We start from the raw sequence: 27,501 nt of genomic DNA on the forward strand, positions 1-27,501 counted from the left end.
TCTTTGATTGGTCCATTGAGGAAGGCACTCTTCACGTCCATTTGATAAAGCTTGAAGCCATGGTAAGTAGCATAGGCAAGTAAAATGTGAATTGACTCAAGCCTAGCTACGGGTGCATAGGTTTCACCGAAATCCAAACCTTCGACTTGTGAATATCCCTTGGCCACAAGTCGGGCTTTGTTCCTTGTCACCACACCATGCTCATCTTGCTTATTGCGGAAGACCCACTTGGTTCCTACAACATTTTGGTTAGGACGTGGAACTAAATGCCATACCTCATTCCTCATGAAGTTGTTGAGCTCCTCTTGCATTGCCAACACCCAATCCGAATCTTGAAGTGCTTCCTCTACCCTCTGTGGCTCAATAGAGGAAACAAAAGAGTAATGTTCACAAAAATGAGCAACACGAGATCGAGTGGTTACCCCTTATGAATATCGCCGAGGATGGTGTTCACGGGGTGATCTCGTTGGATTGCTTGGTGGACTCTTGGGTGTGGCGGTCTTGGACCCTCATCATCTTCCTTGTCTTGGTCATTAGCATCTCCCCCTTGATTATTGTCCTCCTCTTGAGGTGGCTCCTCTTGATCTTCATTATCATCATCTTGAGCATGATCCTCATCTTGAGTTGGTGGAGATGCTTGCATTGAGGAAGATGGTTCATCTTGTGCTTGTGGAGGCTCTTCGGATTCCTTAGGACACACATCCCCAATGGACATGTTCCTTAGCACGACGCACGGAGCCTCTTCATCATCTAGCTCATCAAGATCAACTTGCTCTACTTGAGAGCCGTTAGTCTCATCAAACACAATGTCACAAGAAACTTCAACTAGTCCAGCAGACTAGTTAAAGACTCTATATGCCATTGTGTTTGAATCATATCCTAGTAAAAAGCCTTCTACAGCCTTAGGAGCAAATTTAGATTTTCTACCTCTTTTAACAAGAATAAAACATTTGCTACCAAAGACTCTAAAATATGAAACATTGGGCTTTTTACTGGTTAGGAGTTCATACAATGTCTTTTTGTGGATTCGGTGAAGATATAACCGGTTGATGGCGTAGCAAGCGGTGTTGACCACTTCCACCCAAAATCGGTCCGAAGTCTTGTACTCATTAAGCATGGTTCTTGCCATGTCCAATAGAGTTCTATTCTTCCTCTCCACTACACCATTTTGTTGTGGCGTGTAGGGAGAAGAGAACTCATGCTAGATGCCATCCTCCTCAAGAAAGCTTTCGATTTGTTAGTTCTTGAACTCCGTCCCGTTGTCGCTTCTGATCTTTTTGATCCTTAAGCCGAACTCATTTTGAGCCCGTCTCAAGAATCCCTTTAATGTTTTTTGGGTTTGTGATTTTTCCTGCAAAAAGAACACCCAAGTGAAGCGAGAATAATCATCCACAATTACAAGACAATACTTACTTCCCTCGATGCTTATGTAAGTTATCGGGCCGAATAGGTCCATGTGGAGTAGTTCAAGCGGCCTGTCGGTCGTCATGATGTTCTTGTGTGGATGATGAACACCAACTTGCTTTCCTGCTTGACATGCGCTACAAACCCTGTCTTTCTCAAAATGAACATTGGTTAGTCCCAAAATGTGCTCTCCCTTTAGAAGCTTATGAAGATTCTTCATCCCAACATGGGCTAGTCGGCGGTGCCAAAGCCAACCCATGTTAGTCTTAGCAATTAAGTAAGTGTCGAGTTCAGCTCTATCAAAATCTACTAAGTATAGCTGACCCTCTAACACTCCCTTAAATGCTACTGAATCATCACTTCTTCTAAAGACAGTAACACCTATATCTGTAAAAAGACAGTTGTAGCCCATTTTGCATAATTGAGAAACAGAAAGCAAATTTTAATATAAAGAATTTACAAGAAAAACATTGGAAATAGAATGGTTAGGAGATATAGCAATTTTACCCAATCCTTTGACCAAACCTTGATTTCCATCCCCGAATATGATAGCTCTTTGGGGATCATGGTTTTTCTCGTAGGTGAAAGGGAATTAGGCTTACACCTTTTTCCCTAATTGATTTTGGTGGTTGAATTGCCCAACACAAATAATTGGACTAACTAGTTTGCTCTAGTCTATAAGTTCTACAGGTGCCAAAGGTTCACAATAGGCCAATAAAAATACCAAGAAAGGGTTCAAACAAAGAGAGCAAAAGACAACCCAAAGGCACCCTGGTCTGGCGCACCGGACTGTCCGGTGCGCCACCGGACAGTGTCCGGTGCACCAGGGCACTCGAGGCTGAATTCGCCACCTTCGGGAAATTCAGAGGGCGCTCCGCTATAATTCATCGGACTGTCCGGTGCACACCGGACTGTCCGGTGTGCCAGCGGAAGCAACGACTACTTCGCGCGCAATGGTCGACCGCAACGCATTAAATGCGCGCCTGCGCGCGCAGAGGACAGAAGACACGCAGTTGGCGCACCGGACAGTCTACAGGACCTGTCCGGTGCACCACTGGACAGCCCAGAGGCCCCACAAGTCAGAGCTCCAACGGTCGAACCCCAATGACTCACTGACGTGGCTGGCGCACCGGACAGTGTCCGGTGGCGCACCGGACTGTCCTGTGCGCCATGCGACAGCAGCCTTCCAACGGCCACATTTTGGTGGTTGGGGCTATAAATACCCCAACCACCCCACATTCAATGGCATCCTAGTTTCTACACTTCTACACCTTAAAAGAGCTATAGCATTCAATACAAGACACACCAAAGAGATCAAATCCTCTCCCAACTCCACACAAAGCTTTAGTGATTAGAGAGAGAGATTTGTTGTGTTCTTTTGAGCTCTTGCGCTTGGATTGCTTCTTTCTTTCTCCATTCTTGTGATCAAACTCAATTGTAACCAAGGCAAGAGACACCAATTGTGTGGTGGTCCTTGCGGGGACTTTGTGTCCCGTTTGATTGAGAAGAAGAAGCTCACTCGGTCTAGGTGACCGTTTGAGAGAGGGAAAGGGTTGAAAGAGACCCGGTCTTCGTGATCACCTCAACGGGGAGTAGGTTTGCAAGAACCGAACCTCAGTAAAACAAATCACCGTGCCTCGCTCTTTATTCGCTCACGATTTGTTTTGCGCCCTCTCTCTCGGACTCATTTATATTTCTAACGCTAACCTCGGGAGCACCAAATGGGATGACCATGAGATGGTCAAGGTTATTCTAAGATCCCTCGTTTTCCTTAACCCTACACAAGTTCAATTAATTCGAGGAAATACTAGATATACACTAATGTCTCCCGAGGAAGTAATAGGAAACTTTGTGAGCTTTGAGTTGATGATCAAAGGCTCAAAGAAAATCAACGAGCTAGATGGCTCCTCCATGCCTGAAGCACAACCGGTCGCATTCAAGGCGACAGAGGAGAAGAAAGAGGAGTCTACATCAAGTAGACAACCCATTGATGCCTCCAAGCTCGACAATGAGGAAATGGCGCTCATCATCAAGAGCTTCCGCCAAATCCTCAAACAAAGGAAGGGAAAAGATTACAAGCCCCGTTCCAAGAAGGTGTGCTACAAGTGTGGTAAGCCCGATCACTTTATAGCAAAATGTCCTATTTCTAGTGACAGTGACAGGGGCGACGACAAGAAGGGGAGAAGAAAGGAGAAGAAGAGATACTACAAGAAGAAGGGTGGTGATGCCCATGTGTGCCGTGAATGGGACTCCGACGAGAGCTCATCCGACTCCTCCTCCGACGAGGACGCCGCCAACATCGCCATCACCAAATTCTCCTCTTCCCCAACGTCGGCCACAAGTGCCTCATGGCAAAGGACGGCAAAAGGAAGAAGGTAAAATCAAAGTCTTCCACCAAATATGCAACCTCTAGTGATGAGGACAATTGTAGTGATGAGGAAGATAATTTGCGTACCCTTTTTGCCAACCTAAACATGCAACAAAAATAAAAATTGAATGAATGAATTAGTGCTATTCATGAGAAGGATGAACTCTTGGACACCCAAGAGGGCTTCCTAATTAAGGAGAATAAGAAGCATGATAAGGTTAAAAATGCTTACGCTCTAGAAGTAGAAAAATGTAAAAAACTATCTAGTGAGCTAAGCACATGCAATGATGTTATTGTCAACCTTAGAAATGAAAATGCTAATTTAATTGCTAAGGTTGATTCAAATGCTTGTGATGTTTCAATTCCCGATCTTAGAAATGATAATGTTAGTTTACTTGCTAAGATTGAAGAATTGAATGTCTCTCTTGCTAGCCTTAGAAATGATAATAAAAAATTAATTGCTAAGGCTAAAGAATTAGATGTTTGCAATGCTTCCATTTCCGATCTTAGAGATAAAAATGATATTTTACGTGCTAAGATTGTTGAACTTAATTCTTGCAAACCCTCTACATCTACTATTGAGCATGTTACTATTTGCACTAGATGTAGAGATGTTAACATTGATGATATTCATGATCACATGGCTTTAATTAAACAACAAAATGATCATATAGCAAAATTAGATGCCAAAATTGCCGAGCATGACTTAGAAAATGAGAAATTTAAATTTGCTAGAAGCATGCTCTATAGTGGGAGACGCCCTGGCATCAAGGATGGCATTGGCTTCCAAAGGGGAGACAATGTCAAACTTAATGCCCCTCCTAAAAGATTGTCAAACTTTGTTAAGGGCAAGGCTCCCATGCCTCAGGATAACGAGGGTTACATTTTGTACCCTGCCGGTTATCCCGAGAGCAAAATTAGGAGAATTCATTCTAGGAAGTCTCACTCTGGCCCTAATCATGCTTTTATGTATAAGGGTGAGACATCTAGCTCTAGGCAATCAACCCGTGCTAAATTGCCTAAGAAGAAAACTCCTAGTGCATCAAATGATTCCAGCTTTTCATTTAAAACTTTTGATGCATCTTATGTTTTGACTAACAAATCCGGCAAGGTAGTTGCCAAGTTTGTTGGGGGCAAACACAAGGGATCAAAGACTTGTGTTTGGGTACCCAAAGTTCTTGTATCTAATGCCAAAGGACCCAAAACCGTTTGGGTACCTAAAACCAAGAACTAAACTTGTTTTGTAGGTTTATGCATCCGGGGGCTCAAGCTGGATCATCGATAGCGGGTGCACAAACCACATGACAGGGGAGAAGAAGATGTTCTCCTCCTACGAGAAAAACCAAGATCCCCAACGAGCTATTACATTCGGGAATGGAAATCAAGGTTTGGTCAAAGGATTGGGTAAAATAGCTATATCACCTGACCATTCCATTTCAAATGTTTTTCTTGTAGACTCTTTAGATTACAACTTGCTTTCAGTTTCACAATTATGTAAAATGGGCTACAACTGTCTTTTTACGGATACAGGTGTCACTGTCTTTAGAAGAAGTGATGATTCAATAGCATTTAAGGGAGTGTTAGAGGGTCAGCTATACTTAGTAGATTTTGATAGAGCTGAACTCGACACTTGCTTAATTGCTAAGACTAACATGGGCTGGCTTTGGCATCGCCGACTAGCACATGTTGGAATGAAGAATCTTCACAAGCTTCTAAAGGGAGAACACATTTTGGGACTGACAGATGTTCATTTTTAGAAAGACAGGATTTGTAGCGCATGTCAGGCAGGGAAGCAAGTTGGTGTTCATCATCCACATAAGAACATCATGACAACTGACAGGCCACTCGAGCTCCTACACATGGATCTATTCAGCCCGATAGCTTACATTAGCATCGGCGGGAGTAAGTACTGTCTAGTTATTGTGGATGATTATTCTCGCTTCACTTGGGTATTCTTTTTGCAGGAAAAATCTCATACCCAAGAGACCTTAAAGGGATTCTTGAGACGGGATCAAAATGAGTTCGGCTTAAGGATCAAAAAGATTAGAAGCGACAACGGGACGGAGTTCAAGAACTCTCAAATTGAAGGCTTCCTTGAGGAGGAGGGCATCAAGCATGAGTTCTTCTCACCCTACACGCCACAACAAAATGGTGTAGTGGAGAGGAAGAATCGAACTCTATTGGACATGGCAAAAACCATGCTTGATGAGTACAAGACTTCGGATCGGTTTTGGGCCGAGGCGGTCAACATCGCTTGCTACGCCATCAACCGGTTGTATCTACACCGAATCCTCAAGAAGACATCATACGAACTCCTAACCGGTAAAAAGCCCAATGTTTCATATTTTAGAGTCTTTGGTAGCAAATGCTTTATTCTTGTTAAAAGAGGTAGAAAATCTAAATTTGCTCTTAAGGCTGTAGAAGGCTTTTTACTAGGATATGATTCAAACACAAGGGCATATAGAGTCTTTAACAAGTCCTCTGGACTAGTTGAAGTTTCTTGTGACATTGTGTTTGATGAGACTAACGGCTCTCAAGTAGAGCAAGTTGATCTTGATGAGATAGGTGATGAAGAGGCTCCGTGCGTCGCACTAAGGAACATGTCCATTGGGGATGTGTGTCCTAAGGAATCCGAAGAGCCTCCAAATGCGCAAGATCAACCATCTTCCTCCACACAAGCATCTCCACCAACTCAAGATGAGGATAAGGTTCAAAATGATGAAGGAGAAAATCAAGAAGTTGAGCCACCTCAGGAGGAGAGCAATGATCAAGGGGGAGATGCCCATGATCAAGATGAGGAAGATGAACAAGTTCCAAGACCGCCACACCCAAGAGTCCACCAAGCAATCCAACGAGATCACCCTATGAACACCATCCTTGGCGATATTCAAAAGGGGGTAACTACTCGATCTCGGGTTGCTCATTTTTGTGAACATTACTCTTTTGTTTCCTCTATTGAGCCACACAAGGTAGAGGAAGCACTACAAGATTCAGATTGGGTGGTGGCGATGCAAGAGGAGCTCAACAACTTCACTAGGAATGAGGTATGGCATTTAGTTCCATGTCCTAATCAAAATGTTGTAGGAACCAAGTGGGTCTTCCGCAACAAGCAAGATGAGCATGGTGTGGTGACAAGGAACAAAGCCCAGCTTGTGGCCAAGGGATATTCACAAGTCGAAGGTTTGGATTTCGGTGAAACCTATGCACCCGTAGCTAGGCTAGAATCAATTCGCATTTTACTTGCCTATTGAAAGGGAATTAGGCTTACACCTATTTCCTAAATGATTTTGGTGGTTGAATTGCCCAACATAAATAATTATACTAACTAGTTTGCTCTAGTCTATAAGTTATACAGGTACCAAAGGTTCACAAAAAGCCAATAAAAGGACCAAGAAAAGGGTTCAACAAAAAGAGCAAGGGATAACCGAAGTGTGCCCTAGTCTGGCGCACCGGACTGTCCGGTGCACCAGGAAACTCCAAGCTGAACTCTTCACCTTCGGGAATTTTTAGAGGAGCTCCGCTATAATTCACCGGACTGTCCGGTGCACCACCGGACAGTGTCCGGTGCCCCAAGGGAGAGCGACTCTGAACTCGCCAGCTTCGGGAATCCGCTCCGCTATAATCCACCGGACTGTCCGGTGAGTCACCACACAGTGTCCGGTGCACACCGGACTGTCCGGTGTAACAGCGGAGCAATGGCTACTTCGCGCGCAACGGTCGACTGCAACACATTAAATGCACGCCTGCGCGTGCAGAGGAGCAGAGCACGCGTGGGTGGCGCACCGGACAGCCTACAGGGCCTGTCCGGTGCACCAACGGACAGCCAGGCGGGCCCACAAGACAGAGCTTCAACGGTCGAACCCCAACGGTCTGCTGACGTGGCTGGCGCACCGGACAGTGTCCGGTGGCGCACCGGACTGTGCGGTGTGCCATGCGACTGCAGCCTTCCAACGACCATCTTTTGGTGGTTGGGGCTATAAATACCCCAACCACCCCACATTCAATGGCATCCAAGTTTCTACACTTCTACACCTTACAAGAGCTATAGCATTCAATACTAGACACACCAAATAGATCAAATCCTCTCCCAATTCCACACAAGGCTTCAGTGATTAGTGAGAGAGATTTGTTGTGTTCTTTTGAGCTCTTGCGCTTGGATTGCTTCCTTCTTTCATTCTTTCTTGCGAACAACTCAATTGTAACCAAGGCAAGAGACACCAATTGTGTGGTGGTCCTTGCGGGGAAGTTTGTTCCCGTTTAATTGAGAAGAGAAGCTCACTCGGTCCGAGGGACCGTTTCAGAGAGGGAAAGGGTTGAAAGAGACCCGGTCTTTGTGACCACCTCAACGGGGAGTAGGTTTGTGAGAACCGAACCTCGGTAAAACAAATCCTTGTGTCTCACTTCTTATTCGCTCACGATTTGTTTTGCGCCCTCTCTCTCGGACTCGTTTATATTTCTAATGCTAACCCGGCTTGTAGTTGTGATTAAGTTTGTAAATTTCAGATTCGCCCTATTCACCCCCCTCTAGGCGACTTTCAATTGGTATCAGAGCCCAGTACTTCATTAGAGCCTAACCGCTCGAAGTGATGTCGGGAGATCACGCCAAGAAGGAGATGGTGACCAGCGAGAAGCCTGCTACAAGCCACGGGAGAGTCCTACAACAAAGGGAAGGGGAAGGAAAAGGAATCCCCTTCACACAAGTCGCGTCGGAGCGGTGACAAGAAGAAGAAGATGAGGAAGGTAGTCTACTACGAGACCGACACCTCATCGCCATCCACCTCCGGCTCCGACACGCCGTCTGTAACTTCTAAGCGCCATGAGCGCAAGAAGTTTAGTAAGATCCCCCTATGCTATCCTCGCATTTCTAAACATACGCCATTACTTTCCGTCCCATTGGGTAAACCACCAACGCTTGTTGGTGAAGATTATGCTACGTGGAGTGATTTGATGCGATTTCACCTAACCTCACTCCACAAAAGTATATGGGATGTTGTTGAGTTTGGTGTACAGGTACCATCCGTAGGGGATGAAGATTATGATGAGGACGAAGTAGCCCAAATCCAACACTTCAACTCCCAAGCCTCAACTATACTCCTCGCCTCTCTAAGTCGAGAGGAGTATAATAAGGTGCAAGGGTTGAAAGGTGCTAAGGAGATTTGGGACACGCTAAAGACCGCGCACGAAGGAGATGAAGTGACCAAAATCACCAAGCGGGAAACGATCGAGGGGGAGCTCGGTCGCTTCCAACTTTGCCAAGGTGAGGAGCCACAAGACATGTACAACTGGCTCAAAACCTTGGTGAACCAAGTGCGCAACCTCGAGAGCAAGAAATGGGATGACCATGAAATGGTCAAGGTTATTCTAAGATCCCTCATTTTTCTTAACCCTACGCAAGTTCAATTAATTCGAGGAAATCCTAGATATATACTAATGTCTCCCGAGGAGGTACTTGGGAATTTTGTGAGCTTTGAATTGATGATCAAAGGCTCAAAGAAGATCAACGAGCTTGATGGCCCCTCCACGTCCGAAGCACAACCGGTTGCATTTAAGGTGACGAAGGAGAAGAAGGAGGAGTCTACATCGAGTAGAACTCCCATCGACGCCTCCAAGCTCGACAACGGGGAAATGGCGCTCATCATCAAGAGCTTCCGCCAAATCCTCAAGCAAAGGAGGGGGAAAGATTACAAGCCCCGCTCCAAGAAAGTTTGCTACAAATGTGGTAAGCCTGGTCATTTTATTGCAAAATGTCCATTATCTAGTGATAGTGACAGGGGCGACGACAAGAAGGGGAGAAGAAAGGAGAAGAAGAGATATTACAAGAAGAAGGGCGGTGATGCCCATGTTTGCCGGGAGTGGGACTCCGACGAGAGCTCCACCGACTCCTCCTCCGACGAGGACGCCGCAAACATCGCCGTCACCAAGGGTCTTCTCTTCCCAACGTCGGCCACAAGTTCCTCATGGCAAAGGATGGCAAAAGGAAGAAGGTAAAATCAAGATCCTCCACTAAATATGAAACCTCTAGTGATGAGGATAATGCTAGCAATGAGGAGGATAACTTGCGCATTCTTTTTGCCAACCTAAACATGCAACAAAAGGAAAAATTAAATGAATTGATTAGTGCTATTCATGAGAAGGATGATCTCTTGGACACCCAAGAGGACTTCCTTATTAAAGAAAATAAGAAGCATGTTAAGGTTAAAAATGCTTACGCTCTAGAAGTAGAAAAATGTGAAAAACTATCTAGTGAGCTAAGCACTTGCCATGAGACCATTGACAACCTTAGAAATGAGAATGCTAGTTTAATTGCTAAGGTTGATTCAAGTGCTTGCGATGTTTCAATTCCCAATCTTAGAAATGATAATATTGATTTGCTTGCTAAGATTGAAGAATTGAGCATTTCTCTTGCTAGCCTTAGGAATGAAAATGAAAAATTGCTTGCTAAGGCTAAAGAATTAGATGGTTGCAATGCTTCCATTTCCGACCTTAGAAGTAAAAATGATGTATTACATGCTAAGGTTATAGAATTAAAATCTTGCAAACCCTCTACATCTACCGTTGAACATACTACTATTTGCACTAGATGTAGAGATGTTAACATTGATGCTATTCATGATCACATGGCTTTAATTAAACAACAAAATGATCATATAGCAAAATTAGATGCTAAAATTGCCGAGCATGACTTAGAAAACGAAAAATTTAAATTTGCTAGAAGCATGCTCTATAGGGGGAGACGCCCTAGCATCAAGGATGGCATTGGCTTCCAAAGGGGAGACAATGTCAAACTTAATGCCCTCCTAAAAGATTGTCTAATTTTGTTAAGGGCAAGGCTCCCATGCCTCAGGATAACGAGGGTTACATTTTGTACCCTGCCGGTTATCCCGAGAACAATATTAGGAGAATTCAATCTAGGAAGTCTCACTCTGGCCCTAATCATGCTTTTATGTATAAGGGTGACACATCTAGCTCTAGGCAACCAAAGCATTTCATTCAAAACTTTTGATGCATCATATGTTTTAACTAACAAATCCGGCAAGGTAGTTGCCAAGTATGTTGGGGGCAAACACAAGGGATCAAAGACTTGTGTTTGGGTACCCAAAGTTCTTGTATCTAATGCCAAAGGACCCAAAACCATTTGGGTACCTAAAGTCAAGAACTAAACTTGTTTTGTAGGTTTATGCATCCGGGGGCTCAAGTTGGATCATCGATAGCGGGTGCACAAACCACATGACAGGGGAGAAGAAGATGTTCTCCTCCTATGAGAAAAACCAAGATCCCCAACGAGCTATCACATTCGGGGATGGAAATCAAGGTTTGGTCAAAGGATTGGGTAAAATAGCTATATCTCCTGACCACTCAATTTGAAATGTTTTTCTTGTAGATTCCTTAGATTACAATTTGCTTTCCGTTTCTCAATTATGTCAAATGGGCTACAACTATCTATTTACTGATGCAGGTGCCACTGTCTTTAGAAGAAGTGATGATTCAATAGCATTTAAGGGAGTGTTAGAGGGTCAGCTATACTTGGTAGATTTTGATAGAGCTGAACTCGACACTTGCTTAATTGCTAAGACTAACATGGGTTGGCTCTGGCACCGCCGACTAGCCCATGTTGGGATGAAGAATCTTCATAAGCTTCTAAAGGGAGAGCACATTTTAGGATTAACAAATGTTCATTTTGAGAAAGACAGGATTTGTAGCGCATGCCAAGCAGGGAAGCAAGTTGGTGCTCATCATCCACATAAGAACATCATGACGACTGACAGGCCACTCGAGCTCCTACACATGGATCTATTCGACCCGATAGCTTACATAAGCATCGGCGGGAGTAAGTACTGTCTAGTCATTGTGGATGACTATTCTCGCTTCACTTGGGTGTTCTTTTTGCAGGAAAAATCTCATACCCAAGATACCTTAAAGGGATTCTTGAGATGGGCTCAAAACGAGTTCGGCTTAAGGATCAAGAAAATTAGAAGCGACAATGGGACGGAGTTCAAGAACACACAAATCGAAGGCTTCCTTGAGGAGGAGGGCATCAAGCATGAGTTCTCTTCTACCTACACCCCACAACAAAATGGTGTAGTGGAAAGGAAGAATAGAACTCTATTGGACATGGCAAGAACCATGCTTGATGGGTACAAGACTTCGGATCGGTTTTGGGCCGAGGCGGTCAACACCGCCTGCTACGCCATCAACCGATTATATCTACACCGAATCCTCAAGAAAACATCATACGAACTCCTAACCGGTAAAAAGCCCAATATTTCATATTTTAGAGTCTTTGGTAGCAAATGCTTTATTCTTGTTAAAAGAGGTAGAAAATCTAAATTTGCTCCTAAGGCTGTAGAAGGCTTTTTACTAGGATATGATTCAAACACAAGGGCATATAGAGTCTTTAACAAGTCCTCTGGACAAGTTGAAGTTTCTTGTGACGTTGTGTTTGATGAGACTAACGACTCTCAAGTAGAGCAAGTTGATCTTGATGAGATAGGTGATGAAGAGGCTCCGTGCATCGCGCTAAGGAACATGTCCATTGGGGATGTGTGTCCTAAGGAATCCGAAGAGCCTCCAAATGCACAAGATCAACCATCCTCCTCCACGCAAACATCTCCACCAACTCAAAATGAGGATGAGGCTCAAGTTGATGAAGGAGAAGATCAAAAAGATGAGCCACCTCAAGATGACGGCAATGATCAAGGGGGAGATACAAATGATCAAGACAAGGAGGATGAAGAACCAAGACCGCCACACCCAAGAGTCCACCAAGCAATACAACGAGATCACCCCGTCGACACCATCCTCGGCGACGTTCATAAGGGGGTAATCACTAGATCTCATGTTGCACATTTTTGTGAGCATTACTCTTTTGTTTCCTCAATTGAGCCACACAGGGTAGAGGAAGCACTTCAAGATTCGGATTGGGTGGTGGCGATGCAAGAGGAGCTCAACAACTTTACTAGAAATGAGGTATGGCATTTGGTTCCACGTCCTAATCAAAATGTTGTAGGAACCAAGTGGGTGTTCCGCAACAAGCAAGACGAGCATGGTGTGGTGACAAGGAACAAAGCCCGACTTGTGGCCAAGGGGTACTCACAAGTCGAAGGTTTGGATTTCGGTGAAACCTATGCACCCGTAGCTAGGCTTGAATCAATTCGCATATTACTTGCCTATGCTACTTACCATGGCTTTAAGCTTTACCAAATGGACGTGAAAAGTGCCTTCCTCAATGGACCAATCAAGGAAGAGGTCTATGTTGAGCAACCTCCCGGCTTTGAAGATATTGAGTACCCTAACCATGTGTATAAACTCTCTAAGGCGCTTTATGGGCTCAAGCAAGCCCCAAGAGCATGGTATGAATGCCTTAGAGATTTTCTTATCACTAATGGCTTCAAAGTCTAAAAAGTCGATCCTACTCTATTCACTAAAACTCTTGACAATGATTTGTTTGTATGCCAAAATTATGTTGATGATATTATATTTGGGTCTACTAACGAATCTACATGTGAGGAATTTAGTAGGATCATGACACAAAAATTCGAGATGTTGATGATGGGGGAGTTGAAGTACTTCTTAGGATTTCAAGTGAAGCAACTACAAGAGGGCACCTTCATTAGACAAACGAAGTACATTCAAGACATTCTAAACAAGTTTGAAATGAAGGATGCCAAGCCCATCAAGACACCCATGGGAACCAATGGGCATCTCGACCTCGACACGGGAGGTAAATGAGAGCACCTAGAGGGGGGTGAATAGGTGATCCTGTAAAACTTGAACTTAATGCCACAAAAACTTGGTTAAGCGTTAGCACAGTATTGCCAAAGTGGCTAGAGAAGAGTCTAAGCGAAACACAATAACCACAAGAGAATCAACACAGGTAGACACAGTGGTTTATCCCGTGGTTCGGCCAAGTACAACACTTGCCTACTTCCACGTTGTGGCGTCCCAACGGACGAGGGTTGCAATCAACCCCTCTCAAGCGGTCCAAAGACCCACTTGAATACCACGGTGTTTGCTTTTCTTTTCTATATCCCGTTCGCGAGGAATCTCCACAACTTGGAGTCTCTCGCCCTTACAAAGATGTTCACAAAGAAGCACAGAGTAAGGGACGGATTAGCAACTCACACAAGACACAAAGATCACAGCAAATACGCACACACAAGACCCAGACTTAAGCTCAAAAGACTAGCACACTAGAACGGAGCTCAAATCACTAGAATGTCGAACAAGTGCGCAAGAATGGAGTGTGAGTTATCAAGAGTGCTCAAGGAATGCTTGGTATACTCCTCCATGCGCCTAGGGTCCCTTTTATAGCCCCAAGGCAGCTAGGAGTCGTTGAGAGCAATTCGGGAAGGCAATTCTTGCCTTCTGTCGCCTAGCGCACCGGACAGTCCGGTGCGGATTTCCTTCCTTATTTGGCGAAGCCGACCTTTGGCAGCCTTGGAGCCGTTGGCGCACCGGACACTGTCCGGTGCACACCGGACAGTCTGGTGCCCCCTCCCGACCGTTGGCTCGGCCACGTGTCTCGCGCAGATCGCGCAGCCAACCGTTGGCCCGGCCGACCGTTGGCTCACCGGACAGTCCTGTGCACACCGGACAGTCCGGTGAATTATAGCCGTACGCCGTTAATTCCTTCCCAAGAGCAGCAAGTTCACCTGAGCCAGCCTGGCGCACCGGACACTGTCCGGTGCACCCAGACAGAGCTGGCTTTGGCTGAAACAAAGCTATCTCTCTCCAATTCGATTTCTCCTGTTTCCAGCACTTAGACACAATACATTAGTCACTTAAACAATGTACTAAGTCTGAGAAACATACCTTTATACTTGATTTGTACTTTGTCCACCATTTGAGACTTAGGCACTTGTGTTGGACACTAAATCACCAAAACACTTAGAAATGGCCCAAGGGAACATTTCCCTTTCAATCTCCCCCTTTTTGGTGATTAATGCCAACACAACATAGAGCAGGTAGAACAAGTACAAAATCAATTCAAATAAGAACTCAAATTTGTTTTGAATCAAATCTGACATATATGGATCATTCTTTGCCACCACTTGGTTTGTTTTTGCAAATCAAACTCAATTTCCTATCTCTAAGTCAAACACACATGTTGAAACATAAAGAGAGATATTTCACGAGAAATTGATCAAGGATTCAAAAACTCCCCCTTTTCCCATAATTAAACCTTCTCCCCACAGGAGACCAACTTTTGACAATAAGAGCAATTAAGAGTATTTTGACAAACAAAAACTCCAACTCTATTATTTTCAAAATTCACAAGTGGTAGCTGATCCATTTATTGCTTTGGCCTTATTTTCTCCCCCTTTTTGGCATCAAGCACCAAAACGGGATCAATTTTGGCCCTTTAACCCCATTGCCTCACCAAAATCTTCAACTAAGAGTAAAAAGGCAATAAGAGTACAAAGATGAACTTGGAAAAAATTACTCTTTCATCGGAGTGCAGTGGAAGTCTTGCATGGTCCAAGTCCACCTTTTCCCTTTCAACCCACCTTTGAGACTAAATCAAGCAAACTCAAGCACACAGTTAGTCTCAAAGGGTCAAGTTGTAGCACATCTCCCCCTAAATTTGTGCATCACTTGCAATTGGACTTGTAAGGTCCGAGGAGTGCTTGTACAACTTGAGCACCATAAGTAAACAACAAAATGCATAAGGAACATGATCAAAGGCATAAACACATGTATGCTATAAATCAATCCAAGTTCCGTGAATCTAAGACATTTAGCTCACTACGCAACTTGCAAAAGGTCTGCTCATCTAAAGGCTTGGTAAAGATATCGGCTAGCTGGTTCTCGGAGCTAACATGAAACACTTCAGTATCTCCCTTTTGCTGGTGGTCTCTCAAAAAGTGATGCCGGATGTCTATGTGCTTTGTGTGGCTGTGTTCAACAGGATTATCCACCATGCAGATAGCACTCTCATTATCACATAGGAGTGGGACTTTGCTCAAATTGTAGCCAAAGTCCCTGAGGGTTTGCCTCATCCAAAGTAGTTGCGCGCAACACTGTCCTGCGGCAACGTACTCGGCCTCAGCGGTGGATAGGGCAACAGAGGTTTGTTTCTTAGAACTCCATGACACCAGGGACCTTCCTAAGAATTGGCACGTCCCCGATGTACTCTTCCTATCAACCTTACATCCAGCATAGTCGGAGTCTGAATATCCAATCAAGTCAAAGGTAGACCCCTTTGGATACCAGATCCCGAAACAAGGCGTAGCGACTAAATATCTAAGAATTCGCTTCACGGCCACTAAGTGACACTCCCTTGGATCAAATTGAAATCTAGCACACATGCATACACTAAGCATGATATCCGGTCTACTAGCACATAAATAAAGTAAAGACCCTATCATAGACCGGTATGCTTTTTGATCAACGGACTTACCTCCTTTGTTGAGGTCGGTGTGTCCGTCGGTTCCCATCGGAGTCTTTGCGGGCTTGGCGTCCTTCATCCCAAACCGCTTGATCAAGTCTTGCGTGTACTTGGTTTGAGAGATGAAGGTCCCATCCTTGAGTTGCCTCACTTGGAACCCAAGGAAGTAGCTTAACTCGCCCATCATTGACATCTCGAATTTCTGAGTCATCACCCTGCTAAACTCTTCACAAGACTTTTGGTTAGTAGAACCAAATATTATGTCATCGACCTAAATTTGGCACACAAAAAGATCACCATCACAAGTCATAGTAAAAAGAGTTGGATCGGCTTTCCCAACCTTGAAAGCATTAGCAATTAAAAAGTCTCTAAGGCATTCATACCATGCTCTTGGGGCTTGCTTAAGTCCATAGAGCGCCTTAGAGAGCTTACACACGTGGTCGGGGTACCGTTCATCCTCGAAGCCAGGGGGTTGCTCCACGTACACCTCCTCCTTGATTGGCCCGTTGAGGAAAGCGCTCTTCACATCCATTTGGAACAACATGAAGGAATGGTGAGCGGCATATGCTAGCAAGAACGAATGGACTCTAGCCTAGCCACAGGAGCAAAAGTCTCCTCAAAGTCCAAACCTGCGACTTGGGCATAACCTTTTGCCACAAGTCGTGCCTTATTCCTTGTCACCACCCCGTGCTCGTCTTGTTTGTTGCGGAACACCCACTTGGTTCCCACAACATTTTGCTTGGGACGAGGCACTAGTGTCCAAACTTCATTTCTTTTGAAGTTGTTGAGCTCCTCCTGCATGGCCAACACCCAGTCCGGATCTAGCAAGGCCTCTTCTACCCTGAAAGGCTCAATAGAAGAGACAAAGGAGTAATGCTCACAAAAATTAACTAATCAAGATCGAGTAGTTACTCCCTTGCTAATATCACCCAAAATTTGGTCGACAGGATGATCCCTTTGAATCATTGCTCGAACTTGGGTTGGAGGTGCCGGTTGTGCTTCTTCCTCCATTACATGATCATCTTGTGCTCCCCCTTGATCACACGCCTCCTGTTCATCATCTTGAGTTGGGGGTTGCACCATTGTTGAGGAAGAAGGTTGATCTTGCTCATCTTGTTCCTGTGGCCGCACATCTCCAATCGCCATGGTGCGTATTGCGGTCGTTGGAACTTCTTCTTCATCTACATCATCAAAATCAACAACTTGCTCTCTTGGAGAGCCATTAGTCTCATCAAATACAACGTCGCTAGAGACTTCAACCAAACCTGATGATTTTTGAAGACTCTATACGCCTTTGTATTTGAGTCATAACCTAACAAAAACCCTTCTACGGCTTTGGGAGCAAATTTGGAATTCCTACCCTTCTTCACTAGAATGTAGCATTTACTCCCAAAAACTCGAAAATATGAAACATTGGGTTTGTTACCGGTTAGTAGCTCATACGATGTCTTCTTGAGGAGGCGATGAAGGTAGACCCTGTTGATGGCGTGGCAAGCTGTGTTCACGGCTTCCGACCAAAAGCGCTCGGGGGTCTTGAACTCTCCAAGCATCGTCCTTGCCATGTCTATAAGCGTCCTGTTCTTCCTCTCTACCACACCATTTTGCTGTGGTGTGTAGGGAGCGGAGAACTCGTGCTTGATCCCTTCCTCCTCAAGGTACTCCTCCACTTGAAGGTTCTTGAACTCGGACCCATTGTCGCTCCTTATCTTTTTCACCTTGAGCTCAAACTCGTTTTGAGCTCTCCTTAGGAAGCGCTTGAGGGTCCCTTGGGTTTCAGATTTATCCTACAAAAAGAATACCCAAGTGAAGCGGGAAAAGTCATCAACTATAACAAGACCATACTTACTTCCTCTTATACTTAGATAGGCGACGGGTCCGAAGAGGTCCATGTGAAGCATCTCCAAAGGTCTTGATGTGGTCATCACATTTTTGGTGTGATGAGAGCTTCCCACCTGTTTGCCTGCTTGACACGCTGCACAAGGTCTATGTTTTTCGAATTGCACATTAGTTAAACCTATCACATGTTCTCCCTTTAGAAGCTTGTGAAGGTTCTTCATCCCCACATGTGCTAAGCGGCGATGCCACAGCCAGCCCATGCTAGTCTTAGCAATTAAGCATGCATCTAGACCGGCCTCCTCTTTTGCAAAATCAACTAAGTAAAGTTTGTCGTCTAATACACCCTTAAAAGCTAGTGAACCATCACTTCTTCTAACGACAGACACATCTACATTTGTGAATAGACAATTATATCCCATATTGCATAATTGACTAACAGATAACAAATTATATCCAAGAGACTCAACTAAAAACATATTAGATATAGAGTGCTCGGATGAAATAGCAATTTTACCTAACCCTTTTACCTTGCCTTGATTCCCATCACCGAATATTATTAAATCTTGGGAATCCTTGTTTTTGACGTAGGAGGTGAACATCTTCTTCTCCCCCGTCATATGGTTTGTGCATCCGCTGTCGATAATCCAGCTTGAACCCCCGGATGCATAAACCTGCAAGGCAAATTTAGGCTTGGGTCTTAGGTACCCAACTCTTGTTAGGTCCTACAAGGTTAGTCACAATTGTCTTAGGGACCCAAATGCAAGCTTTGTCTCCCTTGCATTTTGCCCCTAATTTTCTAGCAACTATCTTCCTATTCTTTCTACAAATAGCAAAGGAAGCATTTAAAGCATGGTATATTGTAGAAGGTTCATTAACAACATTTCTCCTAGGCATATGAACAAAATATCTCCTAGACATATCTTTACCATGCATATAGGAAGAACTAGAAGCAAACATGGCATGAGAGTCAAAAGCATCATTACAACTCTTATAAGACTGTCTTCTATCATGATACATAAAAGCATGGTTCTTTTTAGCACTACTAGCCATAGGGGCCTTCCCTTTCTCCTTGGCGGGGATGGGAGCCTTATGGCTTGTTAAGTTCTTGGCTTCCCTCTTGAAACCAAGTCCATCCTTAATTGAGGGGTGTCTACCAATCGTGTAGGCATCCCTTGCAAATTTTAACTTATCAAATTCGCTTTTGCTAGTCTTAAGTTGGGCATTAAGACTAGCTACTTCATCATTCAATTTAGAAATTGAAACTAGGTGTTCACTACAAGCATCAACATTAAAATCTTTACACCTAGTGCAAACCACAACATGTTCTACACAAGATGTTGATTTACTAGCTATTTCTAACTTAGCATTCAAGTCATCGTTTATGTTTTTTAAACTAGAAATAGAGTCATGGCATGTAGACAATTCACAAGAAAGCATTCCATTCCTCTTTATTTCTAAAGCAAGGGATTTTTGAGCTTCTACAAACTTATCATGTTCATCATATAAGAGATCCTCTTGCTTTTCTAGCAATCTATTCTTATCATTCAAAGCATCAATCAATTCATTTATTTTATCCACCTTGGTTCTATCTAGACCCTTGAATAAACATGAATAATCTATTTCATCATCATCACTAGACTCATCCTCACTTGAAGAAGCATAAGTACTAGTGTTACGAGCGCTTACCTTCTTTTCCCTTGCCATGAGGCAAGTGTGATGCTCGTTGGGGAAGAGGGATGACTTGTTGAAGGCAGTGGCGGCGAGTCCTTCGTTGTCGGAGTCGGACGACGAACAATCCGAGTCCCACTCCTTGCCAAGATGTGCCTCGCCTTTTGCCTTCTTATAGTTCTTCTTCTTCTCCCTCTTGTTCCCTTGTTCCTGGTCACTATCATTGTCGGGACAGTTAGCAATAAAATGACCAACCTTACCACATTTGAAGCATGAGCGCTTCCCCTTTGTCTTGGTCTTGCTTGGCTGCCCCTTGCGACCCTTTAGCGCCGTCTTGAAGCGCTTGATGATGAGGGCCATCTCTTCATCATTGAGCTCGGCCGCCTCAACTTGCGCCACCTTGCTAGGTAGCGCCTCCTTGCTCCTCGTTGCCTTGAGAGCAATGGGTTGAGGCTCATGGATTGGACCGTTCAACGCGTCGTCGACATATCTCGCCTCCTTGATCATCATTCGCCCGCTTACAAATTTCCCAAGAACTTCTTCGGGCGACATCTTGGTGTACCTAGGATTTTCACGGATATTGTTCACCAAATGTGGATCAAGTACAGTAAAGGACCTTAGCATTAGACGAACGACGTCGTGGTCCGTCCATCGTGTGCTTCCGTAGCTCCTTATCTTGTTGATGAGGGTCTTGAGCCGGTTGTATGTTTGGGTTGGCTCCTCTCCCCTGATCATTGCGAATCTTCCAAGCTTGCCCTCCACCAACTCCATTTTGGTGAGTAAGGTGACGTTGTTCCCCTCATGTGAGATCCTGAGGGTGTCCCAGATCTGCTTGGCATTGTCCAAGCCGCTCACCTTATGATACTCGTCCCTGCACAAAGAGGCTAACAACACAGTAGTAGCTTGTGCATTTCTATGAATCTGTTCATTGATAAACATATGACTATTCGAGCTATCAAATTTCATTCCACTTTCCACAATCTCCCATATGCTCGGATGGAGAGAGAACAGGTGACTACGCATTTTGTGGCTCCAAAATCCGTAGTCCTCTCCATCAAAGTGAGGAGGTTTGCCAAGTGGAATGGAGAGCAAATGAGCATTTGTACTTTGCGGAATACGAGAGTAGTCAAAAGAAAAGTTCGAATTAACCGGTTTCCTTCTCTCGTAGTCGTTGTCGTCGTTGTCCTTTTGGGAAGAAGTGGACTCGTCGCTGTCATTGTAGTAGACGATCTCCTTGATGCACCTTGTCTTCTTCTTCTTCCCATCCTTTCGTTTGTGGCCCAAGCCCGAGTCAGTAGGCTTGTCATCCTTCGGCTCATTGACGAAGGAATCCTTATCATTGATCACGATTCCCTTCCCTTTAGGATCCATCTCTTCGGGCGGTTAGTCCCTTTCTTGAAGAGAACGGCTCCGATACCAATTGAGAGCACCTAGAGGGGGGGGGTGAATAGGTGATCCTGTAAAACTTGAACTTAATGCCACAAAAACTTGGTTAAGCGTTAGCACAGTATTGCCAAGTGGCTAGAGAAGAGTCTAAGCAAAACACAATAACCACAAGAGAATCAACACAGGTAGACACAGTGGTTTATCCTGTGGTTCGGCCAAGTACAACACTTGCCTATTTCCACGTTGTGGCGTCCCAACGGACGAGGGTTGCAATCAACCCCTCTCAAGCGGTCCAAAGACCCACTTGAATACCACGGTGTTTGCTTTTCTTTTCTATATCCCGTTCGCGAGGAATCTCCACAACTTGGAGTCTCTCGCCCTTACAAAGATGTTCACAAAGAAGCACGGAGTAAGGGAGGGATTAGCAACTCACACAAGACACAAAGATCACAGCAAATACGCACACACAAGACCCAGACTTAAGCTCAAAAGACTAGCACACTAGAACGGAGCTCAAATCACTAGAATGTCGAACAAGTGCGCAAGAATGGAGTGTGAGTGATCAAGAGTGCTCAAGGAATGCTTGGTATACTCCTCCATGCGCCTAGGGGTCCCTTTTATAGCCCCAAGGCAGCTAGGAGCCGTTGAGAGCAATCCGGGAAGGCAATTCTTGCCTTCTGTCGCCTGGCGCACCGGACAGTTCAGTGCACCACCGGACACTGTCCGGTGCGGATTTCCTTCCTTATTTGGCGAAGCCGACCGTTGGCAGCCTTGGAGCCGTTGGCGCACCGGACACTGTCCGGTGCACACCGGACAGTCCGGTGCCCCCTCCCGACCGTTGGCTCGGCCACGTGTCTCGCGCAGATCGCGCAGCTGACCGTTGGCCCGGCCGACCGTTGGCTCACCGGACAGTCCGGTGCACACCGGACAGTCCGGTGAATTATAGCCGTACGCCGTTAATTCCTTCCCGAGAGCAGCAAGTTCACCTGAGCCAGCCTGGCGCACCGGACACTGTCCGGTGCACCACCGGACAGTCCGGTGCACCCAGACAGAGCTGGCTTTGGCTGAAACAAAGCTATCTCTCTCCAATTCGATTTCTCCTGTTTCCAGCACTTAGACACAATACATTAGTCACTTAAACAATGTACTAAGTCTGAGAAACATACCTTTATACTTGATTTGTACTTTGTCCACCATTTGACACTTAGGCACTTGTGTTGGACACTAAATCACCAAAACACTTAGAAATGGCCCAAGGGCACATTTCCCTTTCAGTAAATCCGTCGATCAAAAGGTATATCGGTCGATGATAGGATCTTTGCTCTATTTATGTGCATCTCGACCGGATATAATGCTTTTCGTATGCATGTGTGCAAGATTCCAAGCCGACCCTAAGGAAGCTCACCTTACGGCCGTAAAACGAATCTTGAGATATTTAGTTCATACTCCTAAGTTTGGGCTTTGGTACCCTCGGGGATCCACATTTGATTTAATTGGTTATTCGGATGCCGATTGGGCGGGGTGTAAGATTAATAGAAAGAGCACATCGGGGACTTGCCAGTTCTTGGGAAGATCCTTGGTGTCTTGGGCTTCAAAGAAGCAAAAATCCATAGCTCTTTCTACCGCCGAAGCCAAGTATATTGCCGCAGGTCATTGTTGCGCGCAACTACTTTGGATGAGGCAAACCCTTAGGGACTATGGTTACAAATTAACCAAATTTCCTCTTCTATGTGATAATGAGAGTGCAATCCGCATGGCGGATAATCCCCTTGAGCATAGCCGCACTAAACACATAGCCATTCGGTATCATTTTCTAAGGGATCACCAACAGAAGGGAGATATCGAGATTGCATATGTTAACACTAAAGATCAATTAGCCGATATCGTTACCAAGCCACTAGATGAACAAACCTTTAACAAACTTAGGCATGAGCTAAATATTCTTGATTCTAGGAATTTCTTTTAATGTTTTGCACACATAGCTCATTCATATACCTTTGATCATGTCTCTTTTATATATGCTATGACTAATGTGTTTTTCAAGTGGATCTTAAACCAAGTCATAGGTGTATTGAAAGGGAATTGGAGTCTTCGGCGAAGACAAAGGCTTCCACTCCACTCTATAACTCATCCTTCGCCGTCGCTCCGAGCAACTCTCCGTCTTTGGTATAATCTTCACTCATGTTTTTATTTGCCAAAGGGAGAAAGTAGTTAGGAAGAGGGCTTATCTTTCACTCAAAGTATCCGTTTTTGGCGATTTATGCCAAAGGGGGAGAAAGTATTAGCCCAAAGCAAAAGGACGACCGCACCACCACCTAATTTAAAAACTATGATTTTCAAATTGGTATCTTATTGTGCTCAAAAAGGGGAGCAAGTAGCATCTTCAAAATCGATATCTTAAAACCCTCTTGAACACTAAGAGGAGGAATTTATTGAGGGGGAGTTTTGTTTAGTCAAAGGAAAAGCATTTGAAACAGGGGAAGAAAATTTCAAATCTTGAAAATGCTTCGCAAAATCTTATTCATTTACCTTTGACTATTTGCAAAAGAACTTTGAAATGAATTTACAGAAGAATTTGCAAAAACAAAACATGTGGTGCAAGCGTGGTCCAAAATGTTAAAATAAAGAAACAATCCATGCGTATCTTATAAGTATTTATATTGGCTCAATTCTAAGTAACCTTTGCACTTACAATTATGCAAACTAGTTCAATTATGCACTTCTATACTTGCTTTGGTTTGTGTTGGCATCAATCACCAAAAAGGGGGAGATTGAAAGGGAATTAGGCTTACACCTATTTCCTAAATGATTTTGGTGGTTGAATTGCCCAACACAAATAATTGGACTAACTAGTTTGCTCTAGTCTATAAGTTATACAGGTACCAAAGGTTCACAAAAAGCCAATAAAAGGACCAAGAAAAGGGTTCAACAAAAAGAGCAAGGGATAACCGAAGTGTGCCCTAGTCTGGCGCACCGGACTGTCCGGTGCACCACCGGACAGTGTCCGGTGCACCAGGAAACTCCAAGCTGAACTCTTCACCTTCGGGAATTTTCAGAGGAGCTCCGCTATAATTCACCGGACTGTCCGGTGCACCACCGGACTGTCCGGTGCACCACTGGACTGTCCGGTGCACCACCTGACAGTGTCCGGTGCCCCAAGGGAGAGCGACTCTGAACTCGCCAGCTTCGGTAATCTGCTCCGCTATAATCCACCAGACTGTCCGGTGAGTCACCGGACAGTGTCCGGTGCACACCGGACTGTCTGGTGTAACAGCGGAGCAACGACTACTTCACGCGCAACGGTCGACTGCAACGCATTAAATGCGCCTGCACGCGCAGAGGAGCAGAGCACGCGCGGGTGGCACACCGGACAGCCTACAGGGCCTGTCCGGTGCTCCACCGGACAGCCAGGCGGGCCCACAAGACAGAGCTTCAACGGTCGAACCCCAACGGTCTGCTGAAGCGGCTGGCGCACCGAACAGGGTCCGGTGGCGCACCGGACTGTCCGGTGCGCCATGCGACTGCAGCCTTCCAACGGCCATCTTTTGGTGGTTGGGGCTATAAATACCCCAACCACCCCACATTCAATGGCATCCAAGTTTCTACACTTCTACACCTTACAAGAGCTATAGCATTCAATACTAGACACACCAAATAGATCAAATCCTCTCCCAATTCCACACAAGGCTTCAGTGATTAGTGAGAGAGATTTGTTGTGTTCTTTTGAGCTCTTGCGCTTGGATTGCTTCCTTCTTTCATTCTTTCTTGCGAACAACTCAATTGTAACCAAGGCAAGAGACACCAATTGTGTGGTGGTCCTTGCGGGGAAGTTTGTTCCCGTTTAATTGAGAAGAGAAGCTCACTCGGTCCGAGGGACCGTTTCAGAGAGGGAAAGGGTTGAAAGAGACCCGGTCTTTGTGACCACCTCAACGGGGAGTAGGTTTGCGAGAACCAAACCTCGGTAAAACAAATCCTTGTGTCTCACTTCTTATTCGCTCACGATTTGTTTTGCGCCCTCTCTCTCGGACTCGTTTATATTTCTAACGCTACCCCGGGTTGTAGTTGTGATTAAGTTTGTAAATTTCAGATTCGCCCTATTCACCCCCCCTCTAGGCGACTTTCACCTATGCTACTTACCATGGCTTCAAGCTTTATCAAATGGACGTGAAAAGTGCCTTCCTCAATGGACCAATCAAGGAAGAGGTCTATGTTGAGCAACCTCCCAGCTTTGAAGATAGTGAGTATCCTAACCATGTGTATAAACTCTCTAAGACGCTTTATGGCCTCAAGCAAGCCCCAAGAGCATGGTATGAATGCCTAAGAGATTTCCTTATCACTAATGGCTTCAAAGTCAGAAAGGCCGATCCTACTCTATTCACTAAAACTCTTGACAATGATTTGTTTGTATGCCAAATTTATGTTGATGATATTATATTTGGGTCTACTAACGAATCTACATGTGAGGAATTTAGTAGGATCATGACACAAAAATTCGAGATGTCGATGATGGGGGAGTTGAAGTACTTCTTAGGATTTCAAGTGAAGCAACTACAAGAGGGCACCTTCATTAGACAAACGAAGTATATTCAAGACATTCTAACCAAGTTTGGGATGAAGGATGCCAAGCCCATCAAGACACCCATGGGAACCAATGGGCATCTCGACCTCGACACGGGAGGTAAATCCGTAGATCAAAAGGTATACCGGTCGATGATAGGTTCACTACTCTATTTATGTGCATCTCGACCGGATATTATGCTTTCCGTATGCATGTGTGCAAGATTCCAAGCCAACCCTAAGGAAGCTCACCTTAAGACCGTAAAACGAATCTTGAGACATTTAGTTTATACTCCTAAGTTTGGGCTTTGGTACCCTCGGGGATCCACATTTGATTTAATTGGTTATTCGGATGCCGATTGGGCGGGGTGTAAAATTAATAGAAAGAGCACATCGGGGACTTGCCAGTTCTTGGGAAGATCCTTGGTGTCTTGGGCTTCAAAGAAGCAAAATTCCGTAGCTCTTTCTACCGCCGAAGCCGAGTATATTGCCGCAGGCCATTGTTGCGCGCAATTACTTTGGATGAGGCAAACCCTTAGGGACTATGGTTACAAATTAACCAAAGTTCCTCTTCTATGTGATAATGAGAGTGCAATCCGCATGGCGGATAATCCCGTTGAGCATAGACGCACTAAACACATAGCCATTCGGTATCATTTTCTTAGGGATCACCAGCAAAAGGGAGATATCGAGATTGCATATATTAACACCAAAGAACAATTAGCCGATATCTTTACCAAGCCACTAGATGAACAAACTTTTAACAAACTTAGGCATGAGCTAAATATTCTTGATTCTCGGAATTTATTTTGATGTTTTGCACCCATATCTCATTCGTATACCTTTGATCATGTCTCTTTTATATGCTATGACTAATGTGTTTTCAAGTATATTTCAAACCAAGTCATAGACTAAAAGGGAATTGGAGTCTTCGGCGAAGACAAAGGCTTCCACTCCACTCCATCGAAACGACTCACCCTTCGCCGTCGCTCCGAGCCACTCTCCAACTTTGGTATAATCTTCACTCATACTTTGTTTGCCAAAGGGGGAGAAAGTAGTTTAAGAGGGCTTATATTTCACTCAAGTATCCGTTTTTGGCGATTCATGCCAAAGGGTAGAAAGTATTAGCCCAAAGCAAAAGAACCGCACCACCACTAATTTCAAAAATATGTTCAAATGATGAAATTTTTCATGTGATATCTCATTGTTTTCAAAAAGGGGGAGAAAGTAGTATTTTCAAAATTGGTATCTTAAAACCCTCTTGAACACTAAGAGGAGGACCTTATTAAGGGGGAGTTTTGTTTAGTCAAAGTAAAAGCATTTGAAACAGGGGGAGAAAATTTCAAATCTTGAAAATGCTTCTCAAAATCTTATTCATTTACCTTTGACTATTTGCAAAAGGACTTTTGTTGGGGACCTTCGGCATCCGAAGGTCCTCAAAAACAGGATTTAATAGTGTTTCTGGAGTATAATGTGTGAACAGGTATCTTCGGACCCAAGTCAGGCATCACAGTAGACCAGAATAATACGAAGGTTGGTGAAGCGCCGAAGGTGTAAGCAGGAAAGCTTCGGCGTGACAGCGGCAGGTGAAACCGACTTAAAGATGAAAAGGCTATTTAGACCTCGACAGATTAGAATTGTTGTCGAGTGTAAAGGGCATTAATGTAATTTTGCACGGGCTGCGTCCCATGCCTATAAATAGGTGAACAGTACTCCCGTACTGTTCACGCTGACTTGGCATTCGCTTTTTGCGTCACGCTTGTACTATCATCTTCTTCCAGTTGAAGGTACACTTGTAATTCAACGATATTTCTGTTTATGCTTAATAATAATACATAATTGTTCATGTCGTCATCTATATTCCTTACATTTCACCCTTCGTCATTTATAATGA

The sequence above is a fragment of the Zea mays genome, chromosome 2 (assembly GCF_902167145.1).
Source record: "Zea mays cultivar B73 chromosome 2, Zm-B73-REFERENCE-NAM-5.0, whole genome shotgun sequence".
Taxonomy (NCBI): domain Eukaryota; kingdom Viridiplantae; phylum Streptophyta; class Magnoliopsida; order Poales; family Poaceae; genus Zea; species Zea mays.